This window comes from Salvelinus alpinus, unplaced genomic scaffold, assembly GCF_045679555.1.
Source record: "Salvelinus alpinus unplaced genomic scaffold, SLU_Salpinus.1 scaffold_148, whole genome shotgun sequence".
In the NCBI taxonomy this organism is placed as follows: domain Eukaryota; kingdom Metazoa; phylum Chordata; class Actinopteri; order Salmoniformes; family Salmonidae; genus Salvelinus; species Salvelinus alpinus.
In genome coordinates this window covers 7,501-17,002 of record NW_027256089.1, presented here as the reverse complement: position 1 = coordinate 17,002, position 9,502 = coordinate 7,501, and the positions used below count along the sequence as shown (strand labels likewise).

Genomic DNA, 9,502 nt, shown 5'->3' with positions numbered 1-9,502 from the left:
AGAACCTACAGCCATGTGTAATTACATTACTATAGTAACAGAACCTACAACCATGTATAATTACATTACTATAGTAACAGAACCTACAACCATGTGTAATTACTATAGTAACAGAACCTACAGCCATGTATAATTACATTACTATAGTAACCGAACATACAACCATGTGTAATTACTATAGTAACAGAACCTACAACCATGTGTAATTACTATAGTAACAGAACATACAACCATGTGTAATTACTATAGTAACAGAACCTACAACCATGTGTAATTACTATAGTAACAGAACATACAACCATGTGTAATTACTATAGTAACAGAACATACAACCATGTGTAATTACTATAGTAACAGAACCTACAACCATGTGTAATTACTATAGTAACAGAACATACAACTAGTCGTCAAGCCAGTGAAAACAATGCAATTGTTCTTAGTCATTCATTACCAGGCTGGGTCTAAAATGGCATCCTGTTCACCATTATGTAGAGCATTACTTTTTGACCAGGGTCCAAAGTAGTACACTTCATAGGGAATAGGGTTCCTTTAGGGGTGCAGGGTTTTAATGAGATACTACAGCAGCTTACCCAGCTCCAGATGAATGCTGGGAACAAAGGAGTTCAGGAAGAACATGAAGATGACGACCCCCAGCACAGATATACACTTCACCAGGAGGACTCGGTCTGTTATTCTGTTCTGTTAGGAGAGAAGAAGAGTGTCTGTTATTCTGTTCTGTCAGGAGAGAAGAAGAGTGTCTGTTATTCTGTTTTGTCAGGAGAGAAGAAGAGTGTCTGTTATTCTGTTCTGTCAGGAGAGAAGAAGAGTGTCTGTTATTCTGTTCTGTCAGGAGAGAAGAAGAGTGTCTGTTATTCTGTTCTGTCAGGAGAGAAGAAGAGTGTCTGTTATTCTGTTCTGTCAGGAGAGAAGAAAAGTGTATGTTGTTCTGTTCTGTCAGGAGAGAAGAAGAGTGTCTGTTATTCTGTTCTGTCAGGAGAGAAGAAGAGTGTCTGTTGTTCTGTTCTGTTAGGAGAGAAGAAGAGTGTTATTCTGTTCTGTTAGTAGAATAAGAATACATTTTATTTGGACGCTGCCTGTAATTTAGTAGAAGAGAGGAAATGAAGAGAGATCTTGATTGTGTATTTAGTAGAAGAGAGGAAATGAAGAGAATCTTGACTGTGTATTTAGCAGAGGAGAGGAAGTGAAGAGAATCTTGACTGTGTATTTAGTAGAAGAGAGGAAGTGAAGAGAGATCTTGACTGTGTATTTAGTAGAAGAGAGGAAATGAAGAGAATCTTGACTGTGTATTTAGTAGAAGAGAGGAAGTGAAGAGAGATCTTGACTGTGTATTGCTTGTGATGTTTTTCTCAAATTAAGCCAACTTCATTATCTAGATAACATCCATGTTGAATGAATAAAATAAAACATTTCTGCAAGAATTGCTTCTGCCTTGTGTTTTTCATGTCCCAGTTATCAGGGTTAATCATATGTGGTGTGGTGTGTCGGTGTGTGTGGTGTGTGTGTGTGTCTACAAGGAACCTATTGCCTACAAGAAACCTATATCCTACAAGAAACCTACAAGAAACCTATAGCCTACAAGAAACTTACAAGAAACCTACTAGAACCCTATAGCCTACAAGAAACCTATAGCCTACAGTAAACCTACAAGAACCCTATAGCCTACAAGAAACCTACAAGAAACCTAAAATAAATCGACAAGAAACCTACAGGAAACCTACAAGAAACCTATAGCCTACAAGAAACCTACAAGAAACCTACAAGAAACCTACAAGAAACCTACAAGAAACCTCCAAGAAACCTATAGCCTACAAGAAACCTACAAGAAACCTACAAGAAACCTACAAGAAACCTAAAATAAATCTACAAGAAACCTACAACAAACCTATAGCCTACAAGAAACCTACTAGAACCCTATAGCCTACAAGAAACCTATAGCCTACAGTAAACCTACAAGAACCCTATAGCCTACAAGAAACCTACAAGAAACCTAAAATAAACCTACAAGAAACCTATAGCCTACAAGAAACCTACAGGAAACCTACAAGAAACCTATAGCCTACAAGAAACCTACAAGAAACCTATAGCCTACAAGAAACCTACTAGAAACCTACTAGAAACCTATAGCCTACAAGAAACCTATAGCCTACAGTAAACCTACAAGAACCCTATAGCCTACAAGAAACCTAAAATAAACCTACAAGAAACCTATAGCCTACAAGAAACCTACAGGAAACCTACAAGAAACCTATAGCCTACAAGAAACCTACAAGAAACCTATAGCCTACAAGAAACCTACTAGAACCCTATAGCCTACAAGAAACCTACTAGAACCCTATAGCCTACAAGAAACCTACAAGAAACCTACTAGAAACCTACTAGAACCCTATAGCCTACAAGAAACCTACAAAAAAACCTACAGGAAACCTACAAGGAACATATAGCCTACAAGAAACCTACAAGAAACCTACTAGAACCCTATAGCCTACAAGAAACTTACAAGAAACCTACTAGAACCCTATAGCCTACAAGAAACCTATAGCCTACAGTAAACCTACAAGAACCCTATAGCCTACAAGAAACCTACAAGAAACCTAAAATAAATCTACAAGAAACCTATAGCCTACAAGAAACCTACAGGAAACCTACAAGAAACCTATAGCCTACAAGAAACCTACAAGAAACCTATAGCCTACAAGAAACCTACTAGAAACCTACTAGAAACCTATAGCCTACAAGAAACCTATAGCCTACAGTAAACCTACAAGAACCCTATAGCCTACAAGAAACCTAAAATAAACCTACAAGAAACCTATAGCCTACAAGAAACCTACAAGAAACCTACAAGAAACCTATAGGCTACAAGAAACCTACAGGAAACCTACAAGAAACCTATAGCCTACAAGAAACCTACAAGAAACCTATAGCCTACAAGAAACCTACAAGAAACCTATAGCCTACAAGAAACCTACTAGAACCCTATAGCCTACAAGAAACCTACTAGAACCCTATAGCCTACAAGAAACCTACAAGAAACCTACTAGAAACCTACTAGAACCCTATAGCCTACAAGAAACCTACAAAAAAACCTACAGGAAACCTACAAGGAACCTATAGCCTACAAGAAACCTACAAGAAACCTATAGCCTACAAGAAACCTATATTCTACAAGAAACCTACTAGAACCCTACAACAAACCTATAGCCTACAAGAAACCTACTAGAACCCTATGGCCTACAAGAAACCTACAGGAACCTACAAGAAACCTATATCCTACAAGAAACCTACAGGAAACCTATAGTCTACAAGAAACCTACAAGAAACCTACAAGAAACCTACTAGAACCCTATAGTCTACAAGAAACCTACAAGAAACCTACAAGAAACCTATAGCCTACAAGAAACCTACAAGAAACCTACAAGAAACCTATAGCCTACAAGAAACCTATAGCCTACAAGAAACCTATAGTCTACAAGAAACCTACAAGAAACCTACAAGAAACCTATAGCCTACAAGAAACCTATAGCCTACAAGAAACCTACAAGAAACCTATAGCCTACAAGAAACCTACAAGAAACCTATAGCCTACAAGAAACCTATAGCCTACAAGAAACCTACTAGAACCCTACAAGAAACGTATAGGCTACAAGAAACCTACTAGAACCCTATAGCCTACAAGAAACCTACTAGAACCCTATAGCCTACAAGAAACCTACAAGAAACCTACAGGAAACCTACAAGAAACCTATAGCCTACAAGAAACCTACTAGAACCCTATAGCCTACAAGAAACCTACTAGAAACCTATAGGCTACAAGAAACCTACAAGAAACCTATAGTCTACAAGAAACCTATAGTCTACAAGAAACCTACAAGAAACCTATAGCCTACAAGTAACCTACTAGAACCCTATAGCCTACAAGAAACCTACTAGAACCCTATAGGCTACAAGAAACCTACTAGAACCCTATAGCCTACAAGAAACCTACAAGAAACCTACAAGAAACCTATAGCCTACAAGAAACCTACAAGAAACCTACAAGAAACCTATAGCCTACAAGAAACCTATAGCCTACAAGAAACCTACAAGAAACCTACAAGAAACCTATAGCCTACAAGAAACCTACAAGAAACCTACAAGAAACCTATAGCCTACAAGAAACCTACAAGAAACCTATAGTCTACAAGAAACCTATAGCCTACAAGAAACCTACTAGAACCCTACAAGAAACCTATAGGCTACAAGAACCCTACAAGAAACCTACAGGCTACAAGAAACCTACTAGAACCCTATAGTCTACAAGAAACCTACTAGAACCCTATATCCTACAAGAAACCTACAGGAAACCTACAAGAAACCTATATCCTACAAGAAACCTACAGGAAACCTACAAGAAACCTATAGCCTACAAGAAACCTACTAGAACCCTATAGCCTACAAGAAACCTACTAGAACCCTATAGCCTACAAGAAACCTATAGCCTACAAGAAACCTATAGCCTACAAGAAACCTATATCCTACAAGAAACCTACAGGAAACCTATAGCCTACAAGAAACCTACTAGAACCCTAATAGCCTACAAGAAACCTACTAGAAACCTATATCCTACAGGAAACATACAAGAAACCTATAGCCTACAGGAAACATACAAGAAACCTATAGCCTACAGGAAACATACAAGAAACCTATAGCCTACAGGAAACATACAAGAAACCTATAGCCTACAGGAAACTTACAAGAAGCCTACTAGAACCCTGTAGCCTACAGGAAACTTACAAGAAGCCTACTAGAACCCTGTAGCCTACAGAATGACAGGGTTGATTTCCACCATATGCCAGCTACAAACCCTGTAGCCTACAGAATGACAGGGTTGATTTCCACCATATGCCAGTTACAAACCCTGTAGCCTACAGAATGACAGGGTTGATTTCCACCATATGCCAGCTACAAACCCTGTAGCCTACAGAATGACAGGGTTGATTTCCACCATATGCCAGCTACAAACCCTGTAGCCTACAGAATGACAGGGTTGATTTCCACCATATGCCAGTTACAAACCCTGTAGCCTACAGAATGACAGGGTTGATTTCCACCATATGCCAGCTACAAACCCTGTAGCCTACAGAATGACAGGGTTGATTTCCACCATATGCCAGTTACAAACCCTGTAGCCTACAGAATGACAGGGTTGATTTCCACCATATGCCAGCTACAAACCCTGTAGCCTACAGCATGACAGGGTTGATTTCCACCATATGCCAGCTACAAACCCTGTAGCCTACAGAATGACAGGGTTGATTTCCACCATATGCCAGTTACAAACCCTGTAGCCTACAGAATGACAGGGTTGATTTCCACCATATGCCAGCTACAAACCCTGTAGCCTACAGAATGACAGGGTTGATTTCCACCATATGCCAGCTACAAACCCTGTAGCCTACAGAATGACAGGGTTGATTTCCACCATATGCCAGCTACAAACCCTGTAGCCTACAGAATGACAGGGTTGATTTCCACCATATGCCAGTTACAAACCCTGTAGCCTACAGAATGACAGGGTTGATTTCCACCATATGCCAGCTACAAACCCTGTAGCCTACAGAATGACAGGGTTGATTTCCACCATATGCCAGTTACAAACCCTGTAGCCTACAGAATGACAGGGTTGATTTCCACCATATGCCAGTTACAAACCCTGTAGCCTACAGAATGACAGGGTTGATTTCCACCATATGCCAGCTACAAACCCTGTAGCCTACAGAATGACAGGGTTGATTTCCACCATATGCCAGTTACAAACCCTGTAGCCTACAGAATGACAGGGTTGATTTCCACCATATGCCAGTTACAAACCCTGTAGCCTACAGAATGACAGGGTTGATTTCCACCATATGCCAGCTACAAACCCTGTAGCCTACAGAATGACAGGGTTGATTTCCACCATATGCCAGTTACAAACCCTGTAGCCTACAGAATGACAGGGTTGATTTCCACCATATGCCAGTTACAAACCCTGTAGCCTACAGAATGACAGGGTTGATTTCCACCATATGCCAGTTACAAACCCTGTAGCCTACAGAATGACAGGGTTGATTTCCACCATATGCCAGTTACAAACCCTGTAGCCTACAGAATGACAGGGTTGATTTCCACCATATGCCAGTTACAAACCCTGTAGCCTACAGAATGACAGGGTTGATTTCCACCATATGCCAGCTACAAACCCTGTAGCCTACAGAATGACAGGGTTGATTTCCACCATATGCCAGCTACAAACCCTGTAGCCTACAGAATGACAGGGTTGATTTCCACCATATGCCAGCTACAAACCCTGTAGCCTACAGAATGACAGGGTTGATTTCCACCATATGCCAGTTACAAACCCTGTAGCCTACAGAATGACAGGGTTGATTTCCACCATATGCCAGTTACAAACCCTGTAGCCTACAGAATGACAGGGTTGATTTCCACCATAAGCCAGCTACAAACCCTGTAGCCTACAGAATGACAGGGTTGATTTCCACCATATGCCAGCTACAAACCCTGTAGCCTACATAATGACAGGGTTGATTTCCACCATATGCCAGCTACAAACCCTGTAGCCTACAGAATGACAGGGTTGATTTCCACCATATGCCAGTTACAAACCCTGTAGCCTACAGAATGACAGGGTTGATTTCCACCATATGCCAGTTACAAACCATGTAGCCTACAGAATGACAGGGTTGATTTCCACCATATGCCAGTTACAAACCCTGTAGCCTACAGAATGACAGGGTTGATTTCCACCATATGCCAGTTACAAACCCTGTAGCCTACAGAATGACAGGGTTGATTTCCACCATATGCCAGTTACAAACCCTGTAGCCTATAGAATGACAGGGTTGATTTCCACCATATGCCAGTTACAAACCCTGTAGCCTACAGAATGACAGGGTTGATTTCCACCATATGCCAGTTACAAACCCTGTAGCCTACAGAATGACAGGGTTGATTTCCACCATATGCCAGCTACAAACCCTGTAGCCTACAGAATGACAGGGTTGATTTCCACCATATGCCAGCTACAAACCCTGTAGCCTACAGAATGACAGGGTTGATTTCCACCATATGCCAGCTACAAACCCTGTAGCCTACAGAATGACAGGGTCACTATACTACCACAGAAACACAACGCCTCTTGTTTCATTAAACTATATTTGTTCTTTCCATGAAATTGTAAAACTTGGTTTGTTAAAACAGTAGAAAACATTTGGTCCAAAAGAACATATAACCCAGACTACAATAACAACAATAATAATAAGGACTAGTAGTGGTAGTATAGTGACATGACTAGTAGTGGTAGTATAGTGACAGGACTAGTAGTGGTAGTGTAGTGACAGGACTAGTAGTGGTAGTATAGTGACAGGACTAGTAGTGGTAGTGTAGTGACAGGACTAGTAGTGGTAGTGTAGTGACAGGACTAGTAGTGGTAGTGTAGTAACAGGACTAGTAGTGGTAGTAACAGGACTAGTAGTGGTAGTGTAGTAACAGGACTAGTAGTGGTAGTGTAGTGACAGGACTAGTAGTGGTAGTATAGTGACAGGACTAGTAGTGGTAGTATAGTGACAGGACTAGTAGTGGTAGTGTAGTGACAGGACTAGTAGTGGTAGTATAGTGACAGGACTAGTAGTGGTAGTGTAGTAACAGGACTAGTAGTGGTAGTGTAGTAACAGGACTAGTAGTGGTAGTGACAGGACTAGTAGTGGTAGTGTAGTAACAGGACTAGTAGTGGTAGTGACATGACTAGTAGTGGTAGTATAGTGACAGGACTAGTAGTGGTAGTGTAGTGACAGGACTAGTAGTGGTAGTGTAGTGACAGGACTAGTAGTGGTAGTATAGTGACATAACTAGTAGTGGTAGTGACAGGACTAGTAGTGGTAGTATAGTGACATAACTAGTAGTATAGTGACATAACTAGTAGTGGTAGTATAGTAACAGGACTAGTAGTGGTAGTATAGTGACATGACTAGTAGTGGTAGTATAGTGACAGGACTAGTAGTGGTAGTATAGTGACAGGACTGGTAGTGGTAGTGTAGTGACAGGACTAGTAGTGGTAGTATAGTGACATAACTAGTAGTATAGTGACATAACTAGTAGTGGTAGTAACAGGACTAGTATCGGTAGTATAGTGACAGGACTAGTAGTGGTAGTATAGTAACAATACTAGTAGTGGTAGTATAGTGACAGGACTAGTAGTGGCAGTAACAGGACTAGTAGTGGTAGTAACAGGACTAGTAGTGGTAGTAACGGGACTAGTAGTGGTAGTAACAGGACTAGTAGTGGTAGTATAGTAACAGGACTAGTAGTCTAGTAACATGACTAGTAGTGGTAGTAACATGACTAGTAGTGGTAGTAACAGGACTAGTAGTGGTAGTAACATGACTAGTAGTGGTAGTAACAGGACTAGTAGTGGTAGTAACAGGACTAGTAGTGGTAGTAACAGGACTAGTAGTCTTGTAACATGACTAGTAGTGGTAGTAACAGGACTAGTAGTGGTAGTAACATGACTAGTAGTGGTAGTAACAGGACTAGTAGTGGTAGTAACAGGACTAGTAGTGGTAGTGTAGTAACAGGACTAGTAGTGGTAGTAACAGGACTAGTAGTGGTAGTAACAGGACTAGTAGTGGTAGTAACAGGACTAGTAGTGGTAGTGACAGGACTAGTAGTGGTAGTAACAGGACTAGTAGTGGTAGTAACAGGACTAGTAGTGGTAGTAACAGGACTAGTAGTGGTAGTAACAGGACTAGTAGTGGTAGTGACAGGACTAGTAGTGGTAGTAACAGGACTAGTAGTGGTAGTAACAGGACTAGTAGTGGTAGTAACAGGACTAGTAGTGGTAGTAACAGGACTAGTAGTGGTAGTAACAGGACTAGTAGTGGTAGTAACAGGACTAGTAGTGGTAGTGACAGGACTAGTAGTGGTAGTAACAGGACTAGTAGTGGTAGTAACAGGACTAGTAGTGGTAGTAACAGGACTAGTAGTGGTAGTAACAGGACTAGTAGTGGTAGTAACAGGACTAGTAGTGGTAGTGTAGTGACAGGACAGGTGCCTCTCAGGGCCTCACAGGGGCCCAACACAGTAACGACTGGAAAAAGCTTCTCTGCTTGAGTTAGATGAGTTATACCGGCCAGATGAGGCTCTGAGCACATCCATCACCTGGTGGATATCTACAACAACAGACCTACTGCAGCCTTATACCAGCCGGACAGCAGATCATCTACAGAAACACAGAGAGAAGACCAACTAACAGGAAGCTCTGATTGAACATACTATTTTGTTCAGTCAAAACATCTAGATGTTGATAGACCTGTCAGTACTTGTCAGTGACAAGTATTCTTGTGTGTGTGTGTGTGTGTGTGTGTGTGTGTGTGTGTGTGTGTGTGTGGTGTGTGTGTGTGTGTGTGTGTGTGTGTGTGTGTGTGTGTGTGTGTGTGTGTGTGTG

At 41.1% G+C, this 9,502-nt stretch overlaps 1 long non-coding RNA gene across 1 annotated transcript in view; it reads right to left on the bottom strand.

Moving 5' to 3' along the window:
- Positions 1–588: 588 nt before the first annotated feature.
- The window catches only part of LOC139567286 (uncharacterized), a 13,183-nt gene continuing 4,269 nt past the window's right edge, over positions 589–9,502 (bottom strand). The window contains exon 3 of the long non-coding RNA XR_011673327.1: positions 589–699. This is a non-coding gene — a long non-coding RNA (uncharacterized lncRNA). The remainder of the gene's footprint in view (positions 700–9,502) is intronic.